This window comes from Perca fluviatilis, chromosome 1, assembly GCF_010015445.1.
Source record: "Perca fluviatilis chromosome 1, GENO_Pfluv_1.0, whole genome shotgun sequence".
NCBI lineage: Eukaryota > Metazoa > Chordata > Actinopteri > Perciformes > Percidae > Perca > Perca fluviatilis.
Genome location: NC_053112.1, coordinates 48,363,711 through 48,377,450, shown reverse-complemented (window position 1 = coordinate 48,377,450; position 13,740 = coordinate 48,363,711). Strand labels below are relative to the sequence as shown.

Here is a 13,740-nt window from a genome sequence, read left to right as displayed (position 1 = left end):
CGTTTACCGTATCCACAAAACCGTGAGACGGCTAGAGCGCCTCTACCATTGAACATCTATGATAGTTTCTACACACAGTATTGTAACTTGTTTTCAAAATGTTTTTAGTGCTGAATCAAATGTTTCATAATCACCAAAACTAGTAACTCATCTTGTAGCTGGTTGGCTCAGTTCCAGGGTTAAACCTATATATGAGCAATTTTTGGAAATGTCAATGAAACACTTCTGGAACCACCGTAAAAAAAAGTTGAAGTCCCTGTTGAGCTCCATGGAGTCACACACCATTATATAGCCGGTCACGATCCCAATACACTGCAAACAGGGAAACTGGCCAATACAATAATACAGCTCTATCAGCTGCAATAACTAAACTAAACAACACAAAATCGATCAGTATTTATCGGCATATATTGTTCATTGATAATTGACAAATGGTATCTGCACCTAAACAATACAATGCTATGAGAGAAGATCAAACAAAGTCCCACTTGAAGTCGTTGAGCTTCCTGATTAGGGTGCAGACATGCAGGTTCACTGTTGATGGTTTCTTCTGGACCATCTTTCCAGTTTTTCTGCTGGGTGCCTGTCCACTGTATGCCTTTGATCCTCTCTCAGGATTAATCCCCATGCAGATTCTAAATGACAATGTAACACAAATGCTATAGGTTAGTGAAGAAACGGTTAATTTTGGAGAACATATAGTCTTTCAGTGTTAAAGGAGCTACAGCTTAATTTGTGTTTTTCTTATACAAGTAGTATTCAGCTACTAAACAGGTTTAAAAACAGTATAATATTTATACCAATGTATAAGTACACATTCCAAAGGAAATAAATACAGTTACCAATAATTAAGAAATCTCCATAAGTATGTCATTTCTGGAAAACATATTTTAAAGCCTAATACAATTATTAAGTAGACTTTTTTCCTCCTGCATTTGTGGAGAATATTTCATGAACATTAGAGCTGTGTTTTTACAGTATTATTTTAGAAAACTTGAATGAGAAAAAACATTCTATTATTTTGAAATGTCACAAAATGTAACAATGCTGCTTAATGGTAGGTAGTTACTAGAGATGCACCGATTACAACTTTCTAGGCCGATTCCGATTTTTCATTGAGTTTGATCTGCCGATACCAATTTTAGGCGATTCCGATAAAAACTAATTCTAACCACTTTAAAGCACACGCAAATATTTATTTTCTATCTTTTCTTTTATAGAACATGTTTTGAACAGATAATGGATCACTATAAAATAGAACTATATAATTACTCCTGGTGTGGGTAATCCACACACATCTAAAGTTAGTAAATGTTAGAACCATTTCCTTCTTTTCACATCCAATATTCAACTAAAAATATGTGATTTATTAGCAGGGAAAACAGGTAATGGCTATACAATAATATATAAATAACAAAGAGAGTGAGAGTGCATGTCGGAGAATAGAGCGGACACGCGCTTCACACCGCGACCGGCCGATCACGCATATACATCGCCCAATTCGCGGGTCACCAGCCGGTCAATCGGTTGCATCTCTAGTACAGAGCTGCTGCTACAGCGTGACGGGTGACGATAGGTACTTACAGCCTATTGTGTGCTGCACATTGTACACCAAATGAGCTGTGCACAAGCAGACCTATGGTTTTGGTCTGGTTTCACCCGATCCAGATTTGGTGTCGCGAAATGACGTCAAACCCCTAAGTATTTTTATTATTTTTTTACATTTTAGTAAATGTATATGCTTGTAGTACATCAGCAGCTTTAGCTACTGAAATTCTAATCTCGGAGAACTTAATCAATAAAAAGTCAATCCAGGTGTGTAATATGTGTGGGAAATCTCCTACCTCTGAATGAACTCCAACGACCATGCAGCATAGTCCTGGTATTGCAGGTTAAAGTTGTAGAAAGTTGACATTAGAACAGCAAGCCCCAGCACAAAGGACACTCCCTCACTGACAACCTAGCCCTCCACGCTCACAAACCACCGCTGAGCAAAGCTGGACCTGAAAAAAATATGAATAGTTAGTAGAAATGGCAACAATATGATTTCACTGTTCAAATTAATTTGATCTGAATTTATTTATATCCACACAATTTGATTGTATGTCTTCATATGTATGGCCAGGGGTTAAATGCGATTTGTTATGTGAGGGTGCTCTCCTAAGGGGGTCCGGGGTTGTCGAGAAATTGATTCTTACATGATATGTGCAAAACTGTAATGTTAAGAGCCTATACTATACTCTGCATTGTTGTAGTATCAACAGGTATTAGGGCATTTAGCATTTACATTACTGTTAATCAGTCATCACTAATGATTACACACTGTATTACCTTGTTATGATATAAGAAGTGACCCATACAATGTGCCAAACATATTGTGCCACATGAAGAGACAGTGCAGCATATGACAGTAGCAACAGCTGAGAAAAAAGGAGAAGGCATTTTATCTGTTAATCCTACCAACGAAGAACGTTGGCGTTATGTAGTTGACCCGCGAGTGGTGAATTGTCTGCAGTTCTGGGCAGCAATATCATGTTGTCAAAAGCATCACTTTCATCAAATTGTATGTGACATATTTAGATGGTATGTGCCGGCGCTGAGCCCCGGATCCCGGCCCAATGTAACCCTGCGTATGGCTATGGTAGAATTAAACTTTGGTGACTAGAAATATAAAACAAAATATTAGGCATTGTGGCTTTATCCAACAAATACAAAAAAGAAGAAAAATGCCTGTTAACTAAAGTTAGTTTTAGATGGGAAAAGGAGCAAATATGAAGCCACTGAGTTTACAATAGAACAGTTTCAAATGTTCGTTAACAAAAAGTCCGCTAAATGTGTTTTTGAAAAAAATTACAAATATGAAGCCACAAAATTGACAATAAAACCGTTTGAGAATAGATAACACGTCAATATTATATCTTCGTTTGCACAAAAAAAGTCTGTAATCTAAAGTTATAGCTAGTTTTAGAAGTAAAACTAAGCAAATATGACTAAACAATGTTCATTAGCAAAAAAAAGTCCGCCTAAAGTATAAAAAAAATTACAAAGATGAAGCCACAAAATTGACAATGAAACCGTCCGAAAATAGATAGAGACACGTCAATATTATAACGTTCTCTTCTTTTGCACAAAAAGTCCGTTATCTAGCTAGCTAAAGTTATAGTTTTAGGAGTAAATATGAGAACACAAAAAAGTCTGTAAGGTTACAGTAACTTTAGTTTAAGAAGAAAAAAAGAGCAAATATGAGATTCAGCAGGGTTGAGGATTTTTTTGTTTTATTTTTAAAGATCACGCTCCAAAATGTCTGTACAGTCTAACGTTAGGCTCCTTGATTAAATCTTCTAACGATAACTAATTGTGTTAGCTAGTGGTAACGTTAGTGACCGTGACCTGTCAGCTAACGTTAGCCAACATTAACTGATGCTTAACTTTACTAGCTAGCTAGCTAGCTTAACGTTAATGTTACTGAGTGATCTGCTGCCATATCTGACAACAAATAAATAGATAAAACTATCCTTAATAACATTTCAAGGCATGCAAATAAAAAGATTTTGAAACTTACATGAATGTTGAAAAATCGCGTCCTCTTGATGCAGCTGCCATAGGCGCGGGAAGTAGGGGTGCTGGGGGTGCGGCAGCACCCCTTGTTGGTGGCAGCACCCCTTGTTGTCAAACTGCGATCAAGCCCGTATTACACAATGGGCATTAATCATTATGGTGATAATTATCCAATCAGAATAAAGTAAAAGTTGTTTAATGTAATGATTGGGAGAAGGCCGCATGCACTGTGTAGATTGGCTAAAGATAAAGGTGGGTGGGCATAGAGCAGGTTGTTTACATCGCACTGAATCAAGATCAGTTTTCTAAGAACGAGTTGAGATTGAAAGAGTGGAATTAATTAGTAACTGATCCCCGGTCAGATTGGGTTGTATCAGCGAGTGAAAGTGTGGAAAAGGGAGAGAAAGATGCGGCTGCTATAAAAAATGTCCCGCGAATAAATAGCTTTTTAAAAAGAGCTGGGATGACGAAGAGGAGGATGTCGAGGAGCTAGCTAATGTTAGCTTGGAAGAATCGCTGCCTTCTACCAGCTACACTCAGCCACAGCTAACGGTAGCTAACGTTAACTTTAGCGAAGTTGTTGTGGAAAAAGACAGAGATGAGGCCGGTCATCAGCATTACAGAACAAGGTAATAGCACCTCAGGTACCATCATCTCTGAAGACCCTGCACTACGGGGACCGATTACAGAGACCGTCCGGGAGGAAGTTATACTCCGAGGGATATTAGCCTTTCAGAATCGGCGGCTAAATATCCAGCATCTCGGAGGGGGGACGAGGCTGGCGGCAGAAAGACCCGCTCTCTCACTAACGAGGCACAGACCCGACACCTTCACCACGGTGAAACGCGGTACCCGCAGTGGATTCTATATTCACTGTCCACCGGAGACATTTATTGCGTTGCCTGTAAAGTTACCAACACACAGCAGCGCATCTGTAGTAGGGTTTAGCGAGCTGCTAGAGCTGGACTTAGAGGATTTGATCTGCGACTTTGCAAAGAAAAAGACAAGAAATTAGAACTTCTAAAGGTAAGAGCTATTATGCTATCTGTAAATTGAGTAGGTTAATATAATCTGTTGTGACCGTGTGACCAGATAATGTACATATTTTGTTTAGTTTATTGAAATGCCATGCATATCAGACGTATTGCATAATAATTTTGTGATGCTGCTATAGGCCTGTGTGAGACTAAGTTGTCGGTGCGGTAGCCTATATGTTGGCTTTGCAGTTTGTGAAGTTGCAGCTGACTAAGTGACTGTTATTTTGCAACCCGCGCTCAGCTGTGTTGTGTGATGGTATTGTTGTATCTTCAGTCAATCACGTTTCAGAATTACTATTGTGCTTTCTGCTTGGGTGATTTATAGTGAATACTATATCGCCATAGTCTTGAGCCATACAACGCTTTGGTATGATTTAATTAATTGTAACACTGTCTTGTGATGTGTGAGTCAGATGGCAGTACTTGGTTTATTAAACTGGAAAGGCATACTTGACGCCCTGCTCAGCTGGACTAGTCATTCATCTTTTATTATTTTTTATTCGATAGTGACAGTGGATAGACAGGAACGGGAGAGAGAGAGAAGAGGAATGACACGCCAGGAAAGGGCCGCAAGGTCGGATTTAAACCCGGCCGCTGCAAAGGAATCTTTGACCAGTAGTGATTGGCATGTGATTTAGTGCCTATATAGTTCGCTGTGCAGTACATAGCAGTATGTAGCCTACTTCATGGGGGTGGGGTGGGAGGCAGAGGGAGAGTTGGTCGCGCACCCCATCCAGAGCACCCCACCCTGCTGGAAATGCTTCCGCCTCTGGCTGATGTTGTTCAGAGACTGTGTGTTAACGCGAGCATACCGTGAAAAATTTCTCACACCCATACACATATTCACTTTTCGTAAGATACCTGTTATTTTCTCACTAATTATTAGCTGCTAATCACACCTTTTTCCCTTAAAGCATAATTTGGAAAGAGTAGCAACAGTGAAATGTGCTGCATGTCTTAAAATAGACTGGTCAGAAAAATAAATATGTTCAAATTCAAAGTGTAATTCCCGAGATGCACTGCGAGATGCACTGCGATTAACAGTAAATCCCTGTAATCTGCAACATTCTGGTGATGGTGCTGTAATATCATTATTTTCTCCCAGAATGCATTGCCACTTACAGTATGATCCTGTATAACATTAAAACAGTAAGATACTGTGAGATTTTAGCTGTAAATTTACATCAAAGGGGACATAAATAAAAATAAGAATTTAGAGAAATGCACGCTCCAAGAGATAAAACTTTAGTTTGAGTTTAAACTCATATAAAGAGGACAGCGATCTCAAGGAGACAGGGAGGCTATTTCACAGCCTAGGACCAACAACAGCGAAGGCACGGTCTCCTCTTGACTTTAGACGCGAGCGTGGCTTGGACAGATTATAGTTGCTCGTGGAGTTGGTCGTGACATGGGTCAGAGGGTATATGAGGTCATAAATGATGAACCAATCAATCGGCTCTGCTCCTATAGCACCTTGGTGTGTATAAAACCTTTGGCTGGAAGGCCCGTGTTGAAAGTGTGTCTTATCATTTAGAGCAGACACTCACAGTGAATCAGAGGGTTTATGTTATACAAGGCTGCATTACAGAGCATTTTAATATGTCAGCAATATCTAAAAACATCTCATTTAAAGCTTACTTGTAAGGGGAGCACAGAGAATATGGTCTGATCAATATTTATTCTACATGCCAAGTAGCTCTTATCCTCTGTCGGAAGAAATGGGTACCCTAATGTAAACTAAATAATTCTAAACTATAGCCCTAATTTGGACCTACCTCAATTAAAACTTTAAATAATGTTGCTTGAGGCTGCAGGGAATAGCTTCATGATATGATGCATATAGGGTTGTGTTGCTCACTGTTTGTGAAAGATGAGCAATAGAATGTGGCTGTGTGATGTGCTTCAATCTGACTACATATCACTTTGTTTATTTTTTTATCGTAAGTATGTCATCTGTATGATAAAACAATATGTCAAGCGTTATTTGTGAAGCATTTGAACTCAAGGCAAATATCCCTCTGGGGATAATAAAGTAGGCCTATAGCTTGCAAAATGGTCCCTGTGATATGTGAAAATGAAAACCTTGTCGTAGGACTATAGCAAACACATCATAAGAAAGGTCTCAACCTGGAGAGTAACATACAGTATGTCAGTCTGGAGAGCATACATTACTCCTGCTTTGAAATATTGACCTCTGAACTTTGAACCCAGTCCATGTTTGAAGGCTTGTCATTTAGCAACAGAAGGTGCTACACACATAAAACCAGCTGTTATAGAAAGCTCTGGACCTCAGCTATCATGTAGATATGGTCACCAAAGTTTATCCACTGTAAGCACTGTCAAATATGGTAATAAGCTATTTTCACCTATTTAATGATTCTATTTTTAAAATCGGATGACACCAGTGTGTTCCCCATCCCAAAAACCCCCAGGGTGTATCCATAATTCTACACTACCAACTTCTACTTATGAGAAATATACCAATATATTTAAAAACCACAACTCCCACTATAGACGCGGCCCAGAATCTGTTACAAAGCTTGAGCACTTGTAGTTCTTCCGGGGTGGGTGGGAGGACGTGTTGGGCTCCTGTTTCTGCTGTCTGCCGTGAGTGGGCTTCATTCTGTTTCAGATTGATGCCGCCAGCTGGCCGGGCAAACAGTACATGGGACAAATACATGAAACTGTATTTTATTATTGATGCTATCTTTATTGTTTAACTCCTCAAATACAACGTTAGACAAAAACATCAATATTACGAATATTATGTATTTGTATCTTTTCTATCCGCCGAGCGGTAATTACGACGTCACTTCCGGAGACTTCAGCTGATTTTTTTAAACGTTATTACGATGCATAACTTACTGGAACAAAACTGAGCAACGTGTTGTTACTGGTGACAAAACTACTGATTATATATATTTATTACATGGCTTGCTTATATTCTAATGTACAATGCGGTCTGTTATTTTCTTGATAACAGACCGTTGCTAAGTATAACACACCGTTGCCATGCATAGCAGAGCGTTGCCATGGACGCAGTTCTGTTCCCTCTGGAGGAGAGCTATCAATAAATCCGCTAGAAGAAGATTGGCGTCGGGGTCCTGATCTCCCCGTCGTTGTTGTATTCGCTATAACAACCATTGACATATATATAAGATAACAACGCTCTACGTGATCCCTTCCGCTGATCGCTGTCTGATTCTGTGAATGAATGCCCGCATTGCATCTTGGGACATCGGCTTTGAATGCGCCCAGCTCGCTCATATCGTAGCCTACTGTTCTGTCTTATTTACTGTAATATTTCACCGGTAATAAGACCGAAATAATATTATTAAAATAAAGAAATGCATACCATGATAACAGCTAAATACATGTTGAAAGATCTAGCGTTATAGTTTTAAAAATATCAATAAACAACAAAGCAATCCAGCTTCCCTGGCCGAAATAGACCGAAATAATAACATTAAAAGAAATACATATAAACCGTGATAAGATCTGGTGAATAAATGTTGATTAAAACAGCGATTATTGGGTTAAAAATACCAATAATATCAAAGCTGTATCCAGCTTCTCTGCTGTAGCCCGACTGGCAGAAAGTTTCGTGCTGTGATTATGTAAGATGCTTCTCATTGAAATACATTAGTATAAAAAACGTGACCCCAACACGTAAATCTTCAAAATAACGTGAGGGTATCACGTTCTAATAGATTTAATTTCGTAATGCCATCACGAACTGATGTGAGACTGGGTTGGAATAACTTTACATCTGAAGCGTTTAAAGACTCTATTTGTCCATTGTTTATTTCTAAAGAAACACGACAATGTATAAAAGGCTCCATTACCTTGTATCTCACGTTATGGCTCCGTAGCAGACGCTTTTATAAAAATAGGCTAACGATTGTGTCATAACCACGAGACTTACTGTCGCACAGTAGAGGAATTACCGTATAGTACAGGAGAAGCTCGCAGGCAGTTTCAACTTACATTAGCTGTTTAGGTGTAATTACTGATGTTAACTAGCATTTTAGTTAGCAATAATTAACCTGTGTCTATCTCCTTACATATACCTACACTCTCCGTCTCTGTAAGATTGGGAACTAGAAAATGCATTTCCTGCGGAAAATGCGTGGGAATGCTGAATAGCTGAACTGCTAAAGCTAACTGGTTGAATAGCTGAAATCTGTAAGAAGAAGTTGAAATAGTGAGAATAGTTGAAAAAGTGGAAATCGTTAAAAAGTTGGCTTTAAAAGCTGAAAAATGACAAAATATGTAGAACATTGTGAAGTCTTTAGCTGAAGCTGAAGAATAGTTGAAAAAGTGGAAATTGGTTCAGTAAGTTAAAGAAAGTAAGAGAGGGAGGGAGGAGGGATGGAGAGAGAAGAAGAGAGAGAGAAAAAGAGAAAGAGACAGGGAGAGAGGGAGGGAGAAGGCGGGATGAGAGAGAAGGAGAGAGAGGGAGAAAAAGAGAAAGAGACAGGGAGAGAGGGAGGGAGAAGGCGGGATGGAGAGAGAAGGAGAGAGAGAGAAAAAGAGAAAGAGAGAGACAGAGAGAGAGGGAGGGAGAAGGAGGGATGGAGAGAGGACAGAGAGAGAGGGAGGGAGAAGGAGTAATGGAGAGAGAGAAGGAGAGAGAGAGAAAAAGAGAAAGAGACAGGGAGAGAGGGAGGGAGAAAGCGGGATGAGAGAGAAGGAGAGAGAGAGAAAAAGAGAGAGAGAGACAGAGAGAGAGGGAGGGAGAAGGAGGGATGGAGAGAGGACAGAGAGAGAGAAAATAGAGAGAAACAGGGAGAGAGAGAGAGAGAGAAATAAAAGAGAAACAGAGAGATAGAGAGGGAGGGAGAAGGCGGGATGGAGAGAGAAGGAGAGAGAGAAAAAGAGAGAGAGAGAGACAGAGAGAGGGAAGGAGAAGGAGGGATGGAGAGAGGACAGAGAGAGAGGAGGGAGGAGGAGGGATGGAGAGAGGACAGAGAGAGAGGAGGGAGGAGGAGGGATGGAGAGAGAAAAAAAAAAAAAAAAAAAAAAAAAAAAAAAAAAAAAAAAAAAAAGAGAAAAAAAAAAAAAAAAGAGAGAAAAAAAAAAAAAGAGAAAGAGAGAGATGGAGGGAGTCCTGTAGCCTGTAGTATCTGGGTGTGTGTCTGTGAAAGTGTTGTCATGGTAACCAATGGCCAGTGGATATGTTTATAAACATGATTTGATGTCTGTAATCAAGTTGATGAGCAACACCTGCTGAATCTGTCAGCTGTGCTGTGCTTCAGCTATTCAGAGTCCCTGAGAGCGAGCTCTCAAACAAAGCCTCACGAGGTGGAAAATACGATAACTGCTATCAGTCAAATGACGTGATCCTGAGCACCACAAGGCCTTTGTGAACGTTATCGGTATAAAATTTTATATGGATAAACATAAAAATGTGGTCACATATCAGAACGCAAAAGTGGTTCGTTTAGTGTTTCGCTGGGAAATATCCACGAAGTTTTAACATTGGAGCCAATGAAGAAAGAAATGGATATCTTGTCATTTGGAAGTTCGCTGAGCCAAAAGTATGAGACCCCGCCCAACATTGCAAAACTTAACAAAACCTCTCAAACAACAAAAATACCTACGTTTTGATGTATAAATTGTGTATGACAAGTAGATATTGTGGGCGTGAGAACAACTCTATTGAGGGGACAAAGATAATTTTTCAAGCTTCACCCTCTAGCTACATGACATCATCCACTCTAAGCAGCGAAAACACACCCTGTTTAATCGATAAAATTTCCTGAAATGATCACTAAAACTTAAAACAGCTTTTTACAAAAAACTGTTAAAGATATCAAACTGAAAAGTAGACCCCGGATAGCGGAATATTTTGTGAACATTTTAAAGTTTGTTTGTGTCTGTAGGTGAAAGAACGTAGGAGGAGATACAGTTTGAAGCAGAAGAGGATTTGAAGGATTTGAAGCTTGCTCTCATTGACTTTAATGTTAAAAAAAGTGTTAAAAAGCTGAATATTTTAAAAAATGCATAAATAGTAGAAAGAAAGTTGAAGAAGTCCCAATCATTAGCTGAAAGAGGTGAACATTTGAAAAGTTGAATGGTTTAAATAGGTGAAAGTATGCAGAAGCTACAGAGAGCCAAAAAACGCACGGAAGAGGGAACTAGAAAATGCATTTCCGCATGGAAAATGCGCGTGGGAATGCTGAATAGCTGAACTGCTAAAGCTAACTGGATGAATAGCTGAAATCTGTAAGAAGAAGCTGAAATAGTGAGAATAGTTGAAAAGAATAAATCAAGTTAAAAGTATTCCTTTAAAAGCTGAAAATGACAAAATATGTAGAACATCGTGAAGTCTTTAGCTGAAGCTGAAGAATAGTTGAAAAAGTGGAAACTGGTCTCAATTAAGTATGAAAGCAAGAGAGGGAGGGAGGAGGATGGAGGAGAAAGAAGAAGAGAGAGAGAAAAAGAGAAAGAGACAGGAGAGAGGGAGGGAGGAGGGCGGGGATGAGAGAGAAGGAGAGAGAGAAGAAAAAGAGAGAGGCAGAGAGAGATGGAGGGAGAAGGAGGGATGAGAGAGAAGGAGAAGAGGGAGGGAGAGAGGAAGAGAATGGAGAGAGAGGAGAAAGAAGAAGAGAAAGAGGACAGGGAGAGAGAGAGGGAGGGAGAAGGGGGGATGGGAGAGAGAAGGAGAGAGAGAGAAAGAAAGAGAAAGAGACGAAGAGAGAGGGAGGGAGAAGGAGGGGATGGAGAGAGAAGGAGAGAGAGAAAAAGAGAGAAAAGAGACAGGGGGGGGGGGGGGGGAGGGGGGGAGGAGAGAGAGAGAAGAAGAGAGAAACAGAGAGAGAGGAGGGAGGGAGAGAGGAAAAGAGGGAGAGAGAAAGAGAGAGGGAGGAGAGGAGAAAGGAAGAGGAGAGAGAGAGAGAGAGAGAGGAAGAGAGAGAACCCAGCCCAGGATCAGAGAGAGATTGAGAGAGAGAGAGAAAGAGAGAGAGAGAAGGAAGGAGTTAAAGATGGAATGGAGGGTGTGTGAAAGGGAACAGGCCGGAAAAAAAGGAGAGGGGGGGGGAAGAGGGCAAAGAAAGAGAAAGAGGAGAGAAGTGGAACGGACGGAAAAAAATGGATAAAAGTGAAAATGTGGTATATCAGCGATTACAAACGCGCCTGTAGTAAATAAAAGGAGGGGAGGGGCAAAAGGAAACGCAAAAGGGAAGCAAAAAAGGGCGCAGGACCTGGTGAAGACCCCCACCAGCGCAATGAGCAACACTGCTGGATTGCACCGCTGTACTGTCCTGCAACCACCCAAACAAAACACCCAGCGAAAAAAAAAAACCAAAAAGCAAAAAAAAACGACCATAGCAAAAAGAAAGATCCTCCGCAGCAAAAGGCATTGGTAAAAAAAAAAAAATAAAAATAAAAAAAGGTACAAACAGAAAAAAGGGGTGCGCTGTGTTTTTTGTTGGGTGGTAAAGAAAATATCCAGGCGGAAGGGAGGGGAAGGAAGTGTTTGATCAGTGAAGCCACGCGGCGAAACGGGCGACGGAGAGCAACACCTGCTGAATCTTGCTCAGCTGTGCTGTGCTGCGCTTCAGAGTCCCGAGAGCTCTCAAACAAAGCCTCGGCGGCAAAACGAAACTGCACAGCAAAGACGGTCCCGGCTCACAAGGCCGGACGGCGGAAAAAAAGGAAAACGGAAAAGACATATCAGCGTTTCCAAAAAGTGGTCTTCGTCTAGTGTTTCGCCGGGAAAACCCACAAGCTGACAGAGGAGAACCGCCCCCAACCAACCCGCCCCCCCGCACGAAGGCCGCGCAAAAGGGTGCGGCCCGGCACTATGGACATCTTGTCATTTGGAAGCTCGCTGAGCCAAAAAGTGTGAGACGTATCGTATGACTGAGCAGATTTTCTGAAACTAGACAAAAATACCTACGTTTTGATGTATAAATTGTGTATGACAAGTAGATATTGTGGGCGTGAGAGCAGTTTACAGACAAGGAACTAAGATAATTTTTTCAAGCTTCACCCCTCTAGTTGTGATGTCATCCACTCTAGCAAACGCACATACAACCCCCCTGTTTAATCGGATAAAATTTCATGAAATAATCACTAAACTTAAACAGATTTTTCACAAAACTGTAAAATATATCAACCTGAAAAGTAGACCCTAGATAGCTGAATGTTTTGTGAACAGTTTAAAGTTTGAATCAATGTATGTAGGTGGAAGAATGTAGGAGGAGATACATTTTGAAGCAGAAGAAGATTTTAAGGAGTTGAACCCTGCTCTCATTGACTTTAATGTTAAAAAAAAGTGTTAAAAAGCTTAAAACTTTAAAAAAAGTATAAATAGTAAGAAAAAAGTTGAAGAAGTCCCATCATTAGCTGAAAGAGCTTCGGAACATTTGAAAAGTTGAATGGTTTAAATAGGTGAAAGTATGCAGAAGTTACAGAGAGCCAAAAACGTACGGAAGAGGGAAATAAAAATCCAGAAAATGCATTTCCCGTGAAAATGCGTGGGAATGCTGAATAGCTGAACTGCTAAAAGCTAACTGGTTGAATAGCTGGAAATCTGTAAGAAGAAGTTGAAGGAGAGAGAATAGCTGAAAAAGTGGAAATCGCTAAAAGTCCAAAGTTGGTCGAAACTGTTGGTTTTAAAAAGCTGAAAAAGACAAAATATGTAGAACATTGTGAAGTCTCTTAGCTGAAGCTGAAGAATAGCTGAAAAAGTGGAAACTGGTCTCAATAAGTTAAAGAAAGCAAGAGAGGGAGGGAGGAGGGATGGAGGAAGAAGAGAGAGAGAAGAAAAAAAGAGAAAGAGACAGGAGAGGGAGGGAGGAAGGCGATGAGAGAGAAGGAGAGAGAGAGAGAAAGAGAGAGAGAGAGGCAGAGAGAGATGGAGGGAGAAGGAGGGATGGAGAGAGAACGAGAGAGGGAGGGAGAAGGAGGGATGGAGAGAGGACAGAGAGAGAAAAAGAGAAAGAAACAGGAGAGAGAGAGAAAGAAAAGAGGAAACAGAGAGATAGAGGGGAGAAGGAGAAGGCGCGGCGGATGGAGAAAGAGAGAGCGAGATGAGAGAAAGAGAGGAAGACAGAGAGAGAGAGGGGGGGGATGGGAGAGAGGACAGAGGAAAGGAGAAGGAGGGATGGAGAGAGAAAAAGAGAGAAGAAACGAG

The 13,740-nt window shown here is 40.6% G+C and overlaps 1 long non-coding RNA gene across 1 annotated transcript; it reads right to left on the bottom strand.

Annotated features, from left to right (window-relative positions):
- Positions 1-297: 297 nt before the first annotated feature.
- LOC120544367 lies at positions 298-3,960 on the bottom strand. Its single transcript, XR_005636493.1, has 3 exons — positions 3,563-3,960; positions 1,845-2,003; positions 298-635 (listed from the first exon to the last, which is right to left on the bottom strand). It is a non-coding gene; the product is annotated as an uncharacterized LOC120544367 (long non-coding RNA).
- Between the last annotated feature and the right edge of the window lie 9,780 nt (positions 3,961-13,740).